Raw genomic sequence first — 17,865 nt, forward strand, 5'->3', positions numbered from 1 at the left:
TGACCACACACCAGGGCTGAATGATGAAACACTGATTAAGCCTCTTTTGAGAAGCAGGTGGCTTAAACCCAAGTAACAGGAATGTAGTTTAGGTACAGATATACAGTTAACACACATTAGTCCACTCTTTCAGTTGTTTACCACTGTATTACATTGATATGATATACATATCTTCTATATATATTGTTAGATCTTTGATTGATGAGTATTAGGCATAGTACAATATCATATAATGCATGTTTTAATAGGATGTTTTTGGAGATGTTAATATATGTGTGTGTAGTTAACATTGCGTCTGTGCTTTATATGCTGTGGTTAATTGTTCATTGTTTGCTGAGAAATTAACCAATGAAAGTGTAAGGAGGGATATTTAAAGCATGGATGCTTTTATGTTATGTGTAAGTCTGGAGCCTACGGGTGAAAGCTTACTTGTCTATGAAGGAACCTTTGTATACCATTTGGGCACTGTCCTGGACAATTTCTACGTTGACTGTTTCATCTACCTATGTGTTTTTTGGATTGTGTGCCATAAGGTGCCAGCGGTTATTTGATGTTGATTAGGTGTATTCCATGGTCAATTGACATTAATCCTATTAATTCATTGAAGGATGTTCTTTATAAGTGGGAATGCCATAGTTTAACCATCCTATGACCTTCCTAGTTGAAGTTGTTAGTGTGCCATTAGTATGTGTTCCACAGGTCGCCCATTTGTTCCGCAGTATGGAAGCGAGTGATCCCCATTTTGGTGCTGGCAGATTGAGTGCTGTGTACGCTGGTATTCACACGGCGGTCTGACTTTGTATGGGGAGTGTCTACTGTAGTCCCTATCTGTATTTCCTGTGTTATGCCTTACTGCAGCTGTGTAATTCCACCAGGTTTCCAGTTATGGGTGCCATCTTGGTCGTACGCTTGTCCATCCATGGGAATTGCCTACTGGACACTGGTATAGGGCTGTACACATTTCACACCTGCATTTAGCATTATCCGGTGGATGCTTTGCATTATTAGTGGGGAGTAAGGCATGTGCTATACCCACATCCCTCCCACGGGGCGGGACAATGGATTATCTGCCAAACAACACGAGCCCCATTTCTGCATACCCAGGATCCCATGGCTGCAACCCTCGACGGTACCCATTACACATCCTTCATGTGTGTGGGACTGGGATGTGGACGCACTTCTATGGACTCGACAATCTGGGGATTTCTGTTCATATGTCCTGCATTTCATGGACACTTGTCATCAACCTTAAACACGCTGGTGGTGCATATGTCTAGCTGTGCCGTAGTCACGGCTGTCACTTCTTCTGGGTCGATCGCAGCTGGTTGATATTGCATACGGATCAATTTTTGGGGTCCTACAATGGACACCAATGTGCATATGTAAAGTGTAGAACTTGTTGGACTGTCTCCATCTGGCCAGTGGTTTTGACTGCTGCTGTATGTTCCCCAATCGCGGATGTCTGTTTGACTACCCATATTATGTAGTGCTACGAAAACCAAGTTTTTCAAAAATGAACCCAAATGGTGTAAATCCAAGGATGCAAGTTAGCAACTGCTTTAAATAATCCTCAGAAGTCCCAATAGGAAAAATTCGCCACTTTATTGTCAAAATAACACCACCAAAACAAGTAGATCACGAGCACTTTCGCCTGGTCTTACCGGGCATTTTCAAGTGTAATTAGCTAAACCAATAACTCTAGCTTTTATAGCGCAAGTGCGTTCTGTTAATTAACTAATTGATTAAAATATCACCATATTATAAATAAGTTAAATCCACTTCTACAAGCATTAAAGAGACAAATACATATTTAAAAATGCTCGACACAATAAATGCATTGTTAAAATGTATGTATAAAACTTATATGAATTCAAACAAAATTCATTCTTTATGTTAAAAGTTGTTTGTGAACCATTTGAACCAAATAAAACATCAGTACCATGGTGATATTTTAATCAATTAGTTCTATAAAAGCTAGAGTTATTGGTTTAGCTAATTACACTTGAAAAAGCCTGGTAAGACCGGTAAAGCCGTGATCTACTTGTTTTGGTGGTGTTATTTTGACAATAAAGTGGCGAATCTTTCCTATTGGGACTTCTGAGGATTATTTAAAGCAGTTGCTAACTTGCATCTTTGGATTTACACCATTTGGGTTCATTTTTGAAACACTTGGTTTTCGTAGCACTACATTGTGTTTGCTTGGTGCTCTCGGTTTAGGACCTGGTGGGTCCTTTTCCTAGTTTTTCTTGGTAAACTGTTCCTTTCTTCTTACCCATATTATGTATTACTTGGCCTATCTATATCCATGTTCCAGTAAGCGGAAATACAGCAAACCCTGAGTCCTGGTCATCTTCATAAAAGACATTCTTGAACATAAACCATGCCAAGACAGATGATGACAAAAACTATACACTCCACAGTCATAGGATACTGAGCTCTTTCACCCACTAACATGGGGCAACGTCGGAGTATGAGATACATTAGATAGTCATCCCTTATATACTTCCTTCAGAGTCAGTTTAAAGTCAACTAATTAATAGACTTGCTCATAGTTCAGTGGACCGTGCTCCAAGTCTTGATGATAAAGTGACATGTAGAACTCAGTGTTGCATACATTACTGAATGGAAACAATGATACAACAACGATGTGTTAATATAAATACAATATTGGTCAATACCATCAGTATATTGAAACATAGTTGATAATTGTTGTGAGTAAACCTTAGAATGTAGTGTGTTGGTAATGCTTTTGTATATCAATGTGTATAATTGTTGCATTAAGATTCCAAATCATGGAATAAATAAGTACAATTACATGCATATTTTGTATAAATATGAATGTAAATAAGTCACAATGTTAAATATGAATATGACTGTATTATTACTATATCAATATGATATGGACTAAACTGTAGTTGTTTACATCTTGTTTTCAGGTGACAAATCTATGTCCATGCGTCATATATACAGGCCGTCGGACTGCTGTGTGTAGATATATACATGTGAACCCCTCGTTTCATACCTTGCTTTGTTACTGTCTGTGGATTACCTGTGTACACACATCAATTACCATGCCATACCTTTCCACTGTACAGGTTCGGGCATGGTGTACGGCTGGTTGGCCCTTAATGTTGCTGTGTGTTACATTGACCTGTGTCTATCTGGCAATTCGCTGGCGTGTCATGTGAGATCTTCTTGCTTCTATAGGGACATGATCCCATAATTGTGACGTGCTTCCACTGGCCATATATTTCTCTGTCGTCTGTGATCTGTGTGTAACCAGTCCTTTCAGGACACTTTCTATTGTTGTTTTTCTTTGGTTACATATATGAGTACTTTGGTATGTTGTGCTATTATTGTGTGTGGAGCATTTCTCCACGGGCCTCTGCTGACACTGAACATATATCCAGCTAGCCTAGCCCGGTCAACAAGTGTGAGCCCACTGAACACTTTTCGTATGGGGGCACCTTCTGACAAGTGGGTCGAGTTACAGATGCATAACCGTCGTCTATCCATACTACTAACGCACACGTTATTCTATCCACATTCTATGTTTGTCTTATCACATAGCGTGTGTTTCTCACTATTTCTAATGGTACTTTACATGGCATTGCCCGATTCCATACTTTCAGGGGCTGACAGTTTTGAGACATGTATGATTGACGTGGAGGACACGGCCTTAACATTCCCTGCTGTGAGCGGATCACACACGCACACGCGCACTTGTATTTCCTAATTGTGGGTTACGCGCAGGCGCACATGCATATCCGTATTCTGGTTACATATGTTTACTGGGTCTGTGTGGTTACGTGGCCTGTGTTAGTTGTGACTGTTCCGGTAACATATCTCTGATCCGGTTGACGGATGTGTGCAGAACGCACTTTCACCTTTACACATGTAACAGTCTTTGCGGCATGGACGCATTACGTACACGTGCACATTTATATGTTCTATAGTCGTAATTCAAACGGGACTGAGTTCACATTTGCCAGTTACTGTGACCACTACACGTTAGCTGTTCGGTCTCATTTACATGCATACCCATGGTACTTAGCTAAATTTACATATCCCCCCACCCCACCCCCCGCACTCAAGTACGTCACAGGCATCCATTCTCCTGCTGGGAAAGGTGCGGTACTACATGTTAAACATTCTTCATTCCCACCTGCTCATGGCCCAGGATGCATATGTCGTGACTGCAGGGATATTCAGATTACAGGGGCTTATATCCCCTACGCATACAGGCCTTCGATTGTCAGGGTGTTCCTGTGGTGCTTTGGGTTTGGTCTTGTCCGCCTAGTGTACGGAACTGCCTTGACCATGTACGAATGTCAGACGAGTCACATGGGCACGGTTTCTCCGTGTCTATGATACCATATCCCCCCCCATTATTCCTAACCGTGTGCGCTGATTGGCCGGCGTGCCCGTTGTAGATCTTGTTATAGTAATTGCACACGGTCTGGTCGAACGGACCTATTTCCATTACTAAACCTCGGTATTTATAACCTGTATCGCTATATTACATGGGTTTAACATTGCGTGACGGCTTCCACCGAGCCACGGACATGTCCGTTGCTTAGTTTGGGGCAGTCCCGCTCTGCTACACACATTTAACATGGTGGAACAGGTTGTACAGCTCAGCAACGGGGACATCGGGCTCTCCGTCACTGTTTAGTATTGAATCGCTGTGTTGACATTATTTCACATAGCGTGACAGTGTCGACATTGGTTACGGACATCTCGCGCAGTACGTCCGCACCGCCGCGGGTGCCATATGTCTGCTTTGGGCGGTGGACAGGCATTATGCTGTGCCATTATGTCTGGGAATATATGGTTTCTTTCCATAGATGATATAGCATACTAGCAATGACCCGCGTCTGGGTGTGGGTACTGTAGGTGTGGCCTTAGGTCAGGTGGTGCCCTAGGCAAAAGGACTCCATGGTGCCCCCACCACATCACCCGCTACCCCCATCCTGGTCTACCTACACCGAATAAAGGCTGGAAAGGTGCCCCTAGCAGAGCGTCGCCCTAGGCAGCTGCCTACTTGGCCTATGCCTAAGGCCGGCTATGTGTGTGGTCCCTCGGGCGTCGGCCTCGGGAACGCACCACGTCTGCTGTGGGTATGTCTAGCATCACCCACATCCAGGCATGGTTTATTGCTATGATGTTCCATGTGTACGGACACGTGTGTTTGGACAACATACAATAGCTTCTGCTATTGGCATACAATGCTGTGGGTGGTGCCGGTTACCATGCATATGGCTTTCTCAAAAGCCGACTTCACACTTCTAAACACTATTGTGGTCTCCTTTAAGGCCCCTGAGCCAGTGGTAAACATTACTCAAGCCACTGAATCACTTACATATGCCTTCTACCAACACCTACAGGACTGCATGGATCAGGCAATCCCTTACACAACTGTGAATCTTTGTACCAAAGCCAAGCATCCAGTCTGGTGTACCCCAGCCATACACAAGCACTACAACGAAAGGAGGTAGCTACTACAAGACAGAGCAGAATCCTTGTAAGGTATGACACCCTTGCTCATTATATGTGAAGAACTACAAGCTCTCATGACATCATCCAGGGCAAATCTGACAGATATATCACCAAGGACTCGACAGACAATCATACGGCCTTCTTTAGTTATGTTGGACACCTGGGAGGACACTCCCAGATATGCTCGGACTGGGTTCAGAATGATGTGAAGTTTACTGAACCTACACACATTGCCAACATACTGGCTGACAGGTTCGGTGCAAACATCCCCCCTCCCCCCCACATGGAGAGGTATCTGTACCAGAGGATTGTGGCCCCCAAAACATCTGTAACGCACAGGTGGGAAATGCTCTCTCCAAGGCAGTAAACACAGCATCCATGGGACCAGATGGTGTCCCAGCTGTGTACTCCACGAACTCATTGAGGAATTAGACCCACAGTTAGGACAGCTGTTTAATCTTAGCCTCACCTCAGGTAGCATTACCCAAGTTGTGGCGCACGGCGACTGTAGTCCCACTTCACAGGGGCAGTGCCTCCACTGACCCTGGTAATTACTGTCCCATTAGCTTGACAAGCCTTATCTGCAAAGCCATGGAGAAGGATCATAATGGAACTCATAGATGAAGACATAGGGGACTTGCATACTTTGCATCCAACCCAGTTTGGCTTGGTCAAAGGCAGATCATGCGTTTTAAACTTGGTTGACTTTTTAGGAACAGTCACCGAGGCCATTGATGAGGATCAGGCAGTCCATACAGCCTACCTCGACCTGGCAAAGGCCTTCAACACAATACCCCCCTCAGGTATCATTGATAAACCCATCGGCTTGGATGTGAACCCGTACATCGCAGGATGGGTTGCAAACTGGCTAGGTGACAGAACCCACACGGTCATAGTTTCTGGCACCATGTCAGACTCACAGCCGGTCACAGGCGGTGTCCCACGGGGCTCAGTCCTGGGTCCACTCTTTTTCAGCATCTACATTTCCAAAGTACAAGCAAACACAGGGGGGTTATGGCTGACAATGTTTGCAGATGACTGCGAACTGGGTGCCATAGTGGGACGCACATCTGACACAGATATCCTTCAGAAGGGCCTCACAGATATGGATATCTGGTGCCAGGGACATGGCCTACAGCTAAATGCCAGGAAATGCATAGTCATACCCTTCGGGAAGAACAAGGTTACCCCTAGCTGCCATATAGCTGGCAATCCACTGAGCACAGAGGGAGTTACCAGGGATCTGGGGACCCAGGTTGTCAGTAACCGTTCGTTCGACACACACGTTGCTAACATAGTTAGGTAGACCTTCTACATTGCCCACCTGATCATGCAGGGATTCACATCTAGATCAGGGGAGGTCATCGTCTCCTTGTACTCATCACTCATTAGACCTATGATTGAGTACAATGCCCCATTCAGAAGGTATCTGACCCGACACCTGCAGCAGCTGGGAAGGCCCCATAAGTTCATCATCAAATGGATGCAGGGTCCCAGGAATATGTGTTATGCTGCCTGACTGAAAGGACTCCTGCTCCATTCAGTCACATACCACTTGCTCAGTGGTGACCTGTGCCTGACATACAAGGCCATGTCGACCCATATTTGATGACTATGCTTCACCTAATGAATCTACATCCCTCAGAACCACAGGGGCAGGTGACGTGAACCTTGACACGGTCATTAATAGAATGTGCTGGAGGGACAGATTCATCACCCAGACACTCACTATGCTGTGGAACAACATCCCAGTACATGTGAGGCAGAGCACCTCGCTGGCCTTGTTCAAGGGGGATCTTGACCAATGGATGGGAGATTGCAGATATACCCCAGGGATTACTTCATTGTCACTGCTTGACAGAGGTACAGCAATATAATAGGCATTGTTTTCTTCGGACTGGAGGGGTGGCAAAGGCAACATAACTATGGGCTAGGGTTATAGCTGTCCTTGGGCAGATAGCCTACTATGTACCTATGGACCTATGAACCTATGTTCATAGTTTGTCCCATTCACACTTGTCTATCCCCTGTCCTCATTCGTATGTGTATATTTCTGTGGCACATGACTGAACTATGTATTACCTGCAGGTATGCTGTGTACAGTGCACATACGTCACGGTTGATTACAGTGTATCTGTGTACCTACCTCTGTGATACTGAGGACTACCACACATCTTTCACAGCATTACATGCATATGTCCATACTATTATTCGTTGGCCTGTGGGGGGTTGTTAGGGCAACGGTTACACGTGTCCCTGTTTGTGCACGCATCATGGTGGTCTTTGACCAGCCTCCGTTGCTATCGTGGGATGGACGGTGGTGTTGGTGTGTGTTTGGGTTGTGTTTCCACTGCCGGTACATCTGTGGGGGGTGGGGTTGGCACATGTTCCTCTTTGCAGGGAGCCCCATCCTGGACATTTGTGTCATGCGTCAACACTTGGCACGTGCCATATGTCCTGTGATATTCCCACAGTCGTGTATGCCTTCCTGCATTACTACTGCATGTTACTGGCAGTTTGTATCTGGTACGCATGGCTATTATGTTGGATAGCTTGGCCTATTCCCATGCTATGACATACCCATTCATCCAGGCATTTACATGTTATTCCATCCTTTGCGTTGGCCGTGGGTGTTTGGCCATCCGGCAACACTATTCTCAACGTGTGATGTCCCACCTTCACCTTCTGTGCATGTGGCACCCTGTTGGGGCGTCCTGCTTGGTGGGTAGATGTTCCGCCATATGTGTTGTGTTTGACATGTCTGCATAGCTAATCATCAGTACGGTGGCTGAACATACTGCCTTGTCCAGATGTGTACAGTTATGGGCACCGTGGCGTGTGAACGCCTATGGGGTTTCGACAGGTCCATACCACATGCAGGATGTACACATTCTGCCGACACATTCACATGCAGCCATTTGGATATCAGTACCTGAGGTGGGATGTTGACATGTGGGGTACATATTTGCCCGGTGGCACTGCCTAGGACAATACTTCATACTACATTTCAGGTATACCCATTGTGTGTAGGTGTGCAGCTGCGCAAGGCTGCTAGCTGGGTTGGGTGCACGGTCGTACATGGGTGCGGGTTACGTGCTATGACGGGGCTGTTGTGTATTACATTTCCATGCATGGGTTCTGCTTCTGGATATTACGCTTCAGCATACGCCATCCTATGTGTATGCAATGGGCACGTTGCTGGGTGTAGTACATGTTGCTATGCACATGTTTGTCTGTGTTTAGGGTATCTGGTTTCCTTCTGGTTGTTATATCGACACGGCTGCCCGGCTGTGTACTCTCACTACTGCTGGTGACCATGCCCATGGGGCTACTTGTGTGTAGGTGCGGCGCGCTGACATGCTGCGGTACACCTTCACTGGGTATGCCCACTGACAGTGCATTGCGTGACGGACACGGTATTACGCGTATCCTTTGTTCCTTGGACGGGTACAATTTGGACTTCGTGGGTTAATGTTTGGTTCTCCGTTTTGTGTGAACGGGTACTATGTTGCATACTCTGCGTACGTTTCATTATCCACGGACCCTGGCTGGTGCGGTTACTATTGCAGGCAGCCTGTGACAGTCAGCACTTTAGGTTGCTCATCGCCTGCCGGCTTGGCCACGCCTACGGGCGCATCCTACTTGGGCTCGCGCACGTGCCCTCTGCACGTGTCTGTGGTTGCGGCGCGCACTCATTACTATGCATGTGGCGCTGCTACGCCGATTATACACTGCACTGCCGGCGCAAGCCTTACACCGGCCTTGCGCCGAGCTTCATGAATCCCGGGGACTATGTTTTCATGAGACATACAATGCATCAGGAAAATTGTCAACATTATGGCTGATTTCGATGTTACATATCACTGGTGATATGGCAGTGATAAAATTGGCATGCTATTCCTACTGCAGTATAGGAGTCTATAACATTTATGCAGTAGGAATGAAACCAGGTTTTCATTCTGACATCTGCTCCCTCAGTATAAATTATGCCACAGTTGTTTGTTAAAATGAATACATTTTAGTTAAATACTTGCTGGACCCATGGTGGCAGGCTGGCAGCAGCAGTGAAATAACTAAATTACTACCCTATACTGTGGTTTGTTTTATTTCTCCTGCAGTAATTATGTCATTTGGTATATTACCACCAGAATAATTCTATATCTACCATCTGCCCCACCTTTGCCCTGCAGAGTAGCAGAGGGCTTGGAACATGTACTGATTATTATCATGGAGATGTTCTGAATAGGGCAGTTTTGTCATTATTGGTGCATGCATTTTGCTTCATTGCCTACTGGAAAAATCTTCAAACCATGCATTTAAAATGCAATTGTGTGTGGAAGTAGACTGTTATTATGGAAATGTTCTGAAAAGGGCAATTTTGTCATTGGTTCATTGCCTGCTGGAAAAAATGTTTAAACAATGCATTTAAAATGCACTCTAACTTAAGTCTAACAAGTGTGCTGTATTATACAAGGAATATAATTTAATAAAGTCAGGAAGGGTATATCAAAGAACTCATGTATGTTTCTTGTTTTGTATGCAAGGGGCCTCTCATTTTGAAAACAGTCGAAAGGTAATCTTTATCCACCACTGGCCAAATGCATTTTCTTTGGCTGTGGTGTGGGTTAGGTTTCAATTCTGTTTCAATGAATGTGAGTTTCAAGGGCAGAGATGTTTTAATGCAAAGTCTATTTTCAGTGTTAGCAGTATTGCTTTGTTTAGCAGGTATCTATTAATGTTTGTGGATTGTGCTATAAAATATAAAAAACTAAAATCCAAATATTCATTGCAGAAGTAAAGCAGTATGCACACATAATTTACTGTTTGTTTTAAATAGGGTGAAATAGCTAGGTAATGGGATAGTGGAATGGCTGCAGGGGGGGACTCTGGTGCTATATTTTGGTTCTGTTCTTCATTTTGCATTTCAGAGGTGGTATCCCACAATCCCATTTGGAGTGGGCAGAGTTTAATTATATATGCAAATTTTATGTTAATCAGCGTACAGATTTGTACCTATTTTTCATGGGCCTTGTCCAGATTTTTGATGTTTCCAGGTTGAGAGGTTTGGTTTGAAATATGTTTGATCCTCTGGTAGGAGTGTGCACTGTCTGGTTCAGGGTGTTTATGTTGACAAAGTCCAGGAAACATCGTGCCTGTGAGTTAGAAGCAGTGTATGTTTCCCATTCTATAGAGGCATAGTTAAAGTCTCCCATGAATAGGCTATTTGGTTGCATGGTGAGTGCCTCTAGCAGGTCTAGGTAAGAGTTGTGAGCTTCATGGGTCATAGAGGGTGACCTGCAGCTGGCCAGGACATGGTAAGGAACCCTGTCAATGGTGACTTAAACAAGGATGAATTCCAGGGCATCATCCTGTTTAACCAACCTGGAGTTATATTTGTTACTAACATAGATTGCGACACTACTACCTTTATCCCCTGTCTGTGCTGTTGTTCCTCTAAATGTTTGGATGACCTTGAGCAGTGAAGACAGGAATTAAGGAAGCTACAGGTAAAATGAAGTGCCTGAGATGGGTGATAGGATGCACACTGTGAGACAGATGAAGAAATGAGGACATCAGAGAAAAATCCAAAGTAGCTCCAATTGCAAAGAATGTCAAACAGAACAGATTACAGTGGTTCAGGAAAGCAGAAAACCATCTGGTGAGGAAGATTTGGGAGTGACAGGAAAGAAAGAGTGAATAAGAACATTCAGCAAACACGTGGATAGATTGTGTCAGAGAAGACCTGTGACTGTCAGGCATGACATTTGAAGAAGTAAAGAGTGGCAGTGAATTGAAAAACACAGTCACAGGTGATATTACACTCTGATCCCCACATAGAAAATCTGAGAAAAGCCTTGTGAAATTGTGGTTTCAAAACAGTAACACTTCAGGGGTCACAAAACATAAAAAAAAAATCATTTTTTTGCAAGGAGGCAAACCTCCCAGTACCCCTGGTGTGGTCAAAGCTTCATGCCTCTCTTCTTTAAATATACTTACTCTGATATTACACAGACTTAGAGAACAGGGAGAAGGTGAGTTTTACTTTTGATTTCTCCTCTTCCTCTTTTTTAGTTTGTGACATAGGTAGCCCTGATCAAGCAAAATGTTGACAACAGGAAACTTGTGACCTCCCTGTTCCAACATTCATGGATTCACCATTCTTTGTCCTTGGGAGAAAAGTGTAGGCCTTTTGACTTAACTGTCATACTTTGACATCTTACTTGTCCTGCATCTGTTGCTTGAAGAGTGGGAAAGCTTTCACTGGTCCACTTTCTCTAGGCTTTTTTTTTGTTTTTTTTGCTCATGACTCTGTTACCTCTAGTCTTTCACCTTGGGACCTGCTTTCCTTGAAATGCTGGTATCTATCCATCTCAGCCATAGCTTCCTCCATTTCCACATAGAAGTTCACTCCAGTGGGGAAGAAACATTTTTAACATTTGCTGGATACTGTAGTTTAAACCTTAAATACAACAATTTGCACTTCTTAAAACATGGGACAGATTTATTTATTTTTTTGCTGCCTGGTGATCAGGGAATAGTCCCGATCTGTATAAATCCTATTGTCTCTTTTCTTAATAATTTTACCCATCATCCAAACATGCAAAATATTCACCTTCAACAGTTAATTCTGTATTTTAATCTCAATAGGACATGAAAAATAAGTGCAAGTTCCACTCGACTGAAACATCCTGTGCTCTCTGTCTATTAACACTTCCTCAACAGGAATAGCAGTCCAAAGGCTGATTTAGGCTGTCAATATGCTTTAGACAATCCCTGTCTTCAGTTTTGCCTGGGATATTGCTGAAGCCAGGTTTTCCTTATTCTCACGATCCTCCATTTCAATTATCTTCTCATGTATCTCTTCTTGCACTACATCTCTTCCAGAAAATTCTTGTGATCTCCTTCAGTTCTCTTAATGTCCCGGATTTCATCAGCATGTGCAGATAGTATTGTCTCTATTTTTCTTTTGCCAATAATCAGTTTTCTTTATATATTCTTGGACTGTGTCATTAGTTTCCCAACTTCTTGAGATATAATGTCAATTTGCTCACACAATCCTGCCATTTGTCTCACGTCACTGTAGCTGGCCTCATCCGTTACTGGCATTATAAAAGCCTGCAGCTCTTCTTTATCATGGGTTTCTGCTTTCTTCAATTCCTTATGCTTTTGATTTGTTATCTGTCACTTCAGATAACCTTTACCTAAGTAGCTATCTGAATAACTCACTTGTTAATCTATTTTCTAACCACTTTAACCTCATTTAGGGCTGAAGGGTCGGGTGATGCCTCTACTAACCTCAGTGCCTTACTAGAAGTCCTTGTCAAGCTTTTCTGATATACTTTGATTTTAGACATACATTCTGGTAAGAATATAACATGCTCATGTTAAAGAAAGCCAAAAACATTAAAGTTTTCACTTTACCTGTAAAACATTAATTTAGCCACTATGTGCTCTATACCAAAGTCAATATTTTGCCCTGTATCATCCAGATTTTTTTTGTATTTGTTTTATTGTTACTAATCTATCCTTGTGGCATCAAATGCTTCTATAATCTCTTTGAAATACTATGACAATGGACAACAGTATACCATAAGAACTAGTTGAACTTGCACATCTGATACATTTTCTGTCTTTGCAGACATCAGATATAGCAGTGACAAAGAGAGTAGCCAAAGTATGCATTTTAGAACATTCATGTGATTCGTAAAAAAAATTATATTAATGATCTCCTACTCAGATTCGCTTTGAAAAGACTCATAAAGTAAAATATCTGACATTTATTTTGCTGGACAGAGTTTCCAGTTTTGGTAATTCTGTGTAATAAAACAATAGAATAGATGTGTATTTTAAAGTTTAATGTGTTGTATACACACAGACTGAATCAAGAAATTAGCTGAAGAGTATTTGATCACATACCTTTAAAATCTAAATGTTTAAGTGATATGACATTAGGTAATTTAAAGCACTTGTAAATTGTTGCACTTATTAGTTTATAATTTTCAAACTTCTTCAAAGACAGTTAACCGCTGAGGCACCAGAGGAGCATCTTTTATTATTTTTTAATACAAGATAAGGTTTAAAAAGCAATAGTAGTTGCTTCAGTAGAAGGAGAAAATAGCTCAGGTGGGAGTCTTGGGGTCTTCACGAATGAAGATAAGGGATTGGGAGAGTGTCCAATGGATGGAGGCAGTCCCAGCAGAACTTCAGATGCGGTGCCATATTGTGATATTGAGATGGGGATTGAGGCATAGGGAAAGGTCCACAGTTCATAACATTCAACTATAATTGTGAACTTTAGGAAATGACCAAAGGGTTAAAATCATGGATGAGACAGAAATTAGGTTACTTTGCAGGGTAGCTTGATTCACTGTCTATAGCAGTCTATATCTATGACAGCGAGATTATCTTAGCAATTAGGAAGGATTTCACTGTGCAATGTCTTCTTCCTTATTGAGAGGAAACGGTTGAGGAGGTTTGGACTCCTTTAGAGGATGCTTCATATGAATTTCCTGTGGCAGGTGTGCTGGATACATTCCGCTGATAAAGAGATCCAGCAACAGACCCAAGACATGAGGGAATGACATGTCTAGGAATGTCTGCAGATCTGCAGTTTTAATTGGTTGCCAGGAAAAGCCTGATATACCCTGCCTAGCTTACTGCCATCGCAACTCTCACAAGGACAAATATTTTAGAAATGAATAAACAAAAATAAAAGAATGAGTGAAGAAGTTCCAGTAGAAAAACTGGGCAAACTTAACACTTTAAATTTCTTTTCACAAACTGCTGCATGTACATAACCACAATCCCAAGACCTACACTGCATCACAAGAACAGCTTTGCTGACAATGGAGTCCCCTGCAGTGCAGGCAAACTTGTTAACACTTACTACCCTCTCCTTTACCTCCATTCTGATGCTGGTGAGGTCCAACCAATAGGAGGTTGTTCAGCACCATTTCCTCATTATCATATTACAGCAATGGCCCAACATGCATAATGACTGTGATGTTTTATGAATCACAGTTATTTATGCCAGGGAGCACATTGCTAGTAAGACAGTTGGTCATTTTCTGTAGAGTAAACTACACCCTATAAAGTAGCTTCTATAGTTAATTTATAAGGGATACTTTATATTATAATTATGATTAAGCTAAAAGAGTCTGTTGCCACTTGTAGACCTGGTTCACTAATATATTAAATCATATATGAATGTCAGTTCATCAGTTATCAGTACATTTAACTGACTAACTCTTGGGTTAGGACTCATGAGGAAAAAACTTGCAAACTCAATATTTTAATTTTCTATTCACAAACTCCAGTATGTAGTAACTTAAAACTCCTCCCGCTCATAAAATCAGAAATAAGGCATCCATGGAGTTTTGTCCATGTCAGACTATTACACTTGTTAGCTGCAAGAACTCAGTCATGATTTTGTAACGCCTGTTTCTATTAGATTTAAGGATTTCAATAGAAGATGCATGTTCCTTATGCCATCCAGTGATTCCATTAAGAGCATACGATATGTTTCCTTCATCTGCAGTTTTAATTGCAGGTCCTCTCATTTGACAAGCAAAATCACTAATGTCCTTAGCCCATCAATAAGGCAAAAATGAAACTTGAAGTGAAAATCAAGTCTTGTAAGCAAACAGAGGCTGGTGGAATCAAACCCTGGTCTGCAAGATAAAGCTCATTAACAGCTTAAATTACAATAAACAAATGAGTTATATCATTGACTGTTTCTTGTTTTTCACATCCAAATTTCAATACTTCTAACCTTTATTCACTGTGGTGTAGGTGAACTAGCAAAACTACCCACTAGCGTGCATGCTGTAAGAGTGCATGAGAGTGTAATTTTCTACAATGGGTTGGGACTTAAAGAGTGTCAGGATAAAATCTGTCTGCTCTGCAAGCCTGACTTGGATTAAACTTGTCATTGGAGAATGAATGAATGAATGAATGAATGAATGAATGAATGAATGAATGAATTCTATGTGAAAACTTTGCAAAATGTCTTATCAGAGTTATAGGAAGCATAGGGCTAAATGAACAGCTATTAGAGGCTCCACCTTATAGGGGGAGCAAAATCATGACGTAATTAATCCATTTATTTATTTACATAAAAAACTGAACTACAATTGAAGAGGAACACTATGGTTTGTTGTGCCAGGGCCTAGCTGCTCCTCACCTCCTGTCAGCCCAGGAAAAAAGAATGTGAACTTGTCCTTATTTTTTACATAAGTTAAGAGCCTCAGAACCTCCCTAAAACAGTAGGCAGCCTTTAGATTGGGATGCTTTGAGTACTGAGTGGGAAAATCTAAGCCATTTCTCTCATTATGTTGCTGCTTATTTTAGGAGCAATTAATGAGCAAACACAAACTAGTGTAGGTACAGCAAACTAGGTATTGAATAAATAATTTCTCTGTTTTAGTTTTCGTTCCAAAGAATGAAAACAATAAATGCTCCAACCCTCATTCATCCAAACCAGTTGTTCAGAGAGGTGAGCGAATTTAAAGACGGACATGAGAACAGTAGGTACTTGGTACTTTTATAAATTTTAATGAGATTGCTCCTGCAGTTAACACTATCACTACCAAGACAGCTGATGACCAGATCATCTCAGAAAACAATACTACCCTTAACCCTAACCTAATATTCTCTCCATACCCACCACCACAATAAAAAAACTTTTACTTAAGCTAAAACCCTGTACTCTTGCCCCTGACAATCTACCACTATACTTCCTGCAGCTAGAAGAAAACTCTATAGCTTATCCCATCAGCATACTCATTAACAGATCAATTAAAGAATCCCTTCTCCCAGACATCTGGAAAAAAGTATTAATTCTGCCCCTTACACAAAGGTGGCACCAACACAGACACCACAAACTTTCGACCCATAGCAATTCTCTCACCCCTCTCTAAAATACTGGAAAAATGCATCCATGCTCAACTCCTCAACCACCTGCTTGAAAATCAAATTTTATCACCCACTCAGCATGGTTTCAGACCAAGCCACAGCAGCAATACTGCCCTCCTATCCTTCCTTGATACAATTAACCGGGCATGGGATTCTGGCAAAATAATTGCTTCACTTTTCCTCGACCTTTCAAAAACTTTTGATACCATTTCCCATACTATCCTCTTCTCTAAACAATCCACCCTCCACATTTATCCTCATACCCTACAATGGTTCAACAGCTATCTCTCCCGTGGGCAGCAATTCACCAAATGGCAACAATCTTACTCTCCCTTCCTCAGTACTTCCACAGGGGTGCCCCAAGGCTCCATACTTGGTCCTCTCTTATTTAGCATCTTTATTAACAACTTTCACTGGACTCTCCCACAATGCTCAGTAATCCAGTATGCTGATGACTCTACAATAATATGCACTGCAAAGTCCAGCTCTGAACTCCAGTAAATTACCCAGAATTCCCTCACTGCTACTGAATCTTGGATGCTTAACAATCATCTTGCCCTAAATCCAAAAAAAAACTAAACTAGTAATTTTTATCCCTAGGAAACCACTCCATTTGATAAAAAAAACTCTTCACTATACAAGCTCAAGACAATACCACTATAGAAGCTGTCCCACATACTAAATTACTAGGCATTATTATAGATGAAAACCTTAACTTTGACCTGCATATAAACAATAACATCGAAAAACACACCAAAAGCTCGGTATACTCTACAGGCATGAACACTTTTTTTTTTAGCTTCTCTATTAGACAAATCCTTGCAACCACCTTTTTATTACCCTCTCTCCTTTATGGTGCCCCTCTCTTCACTGAAACAATTAGGGTGGCTGGAACTCCCCCACCATCTATCATTCACCCAGCTAACTACAGTGCACAAAATAATCTACAGACCCACAGACTGTCCTGCTCTCTTACCTCTACTTGCCAAATATCAACCCAGCAGGCAACTAAGATCTGAAAATCATCTACTTCTAAAAGTAGAAAAGCCCACCTTACTTGCTAGCCAACTCCTCTACTCCTTCACCATCACCAAACTATGGAACTCACTTCCACCTTCTATAAGAAACACAGGCAGCACCACCACCTTCAAACAAATACTGAAAAATCATCTCAACTCTGCCTGTCTATGTTCCTACTCTATAACCTGACGTCTTCACTCTCCTTACGTGGTTACTGAACTCCTGTGCATTTTGCTACTAGTGACTGATGATGCTTTCTCCATATTTATTTTTTATTTTTGTCTTCACTTGTTGATACTGGTACAATTATGCTGACTGGTATATCTCTGTTTGTACCTCTCTGATTAAATTAATTTGGCAACCAACTAAATTCCTGCTTTGATGTATGTTTTCTGTATATATCACTGTAACCAAACAAACTAGATTTATTCC

This window comes from Protopterus annectens, chromosome 2.part0, assembly GCF_019279795.1.
Source record: "Protopterus annectens isolate FY-2018-M chromosome 2.part0, PAN1.0, whole genome shotgun sequence".
Classification (NCBI taxonomy): Eukaryota; Metazoa; Chordata; order Ceratodontiformes; family Protopteridae; genus Protopterus; species Protopterus annectens.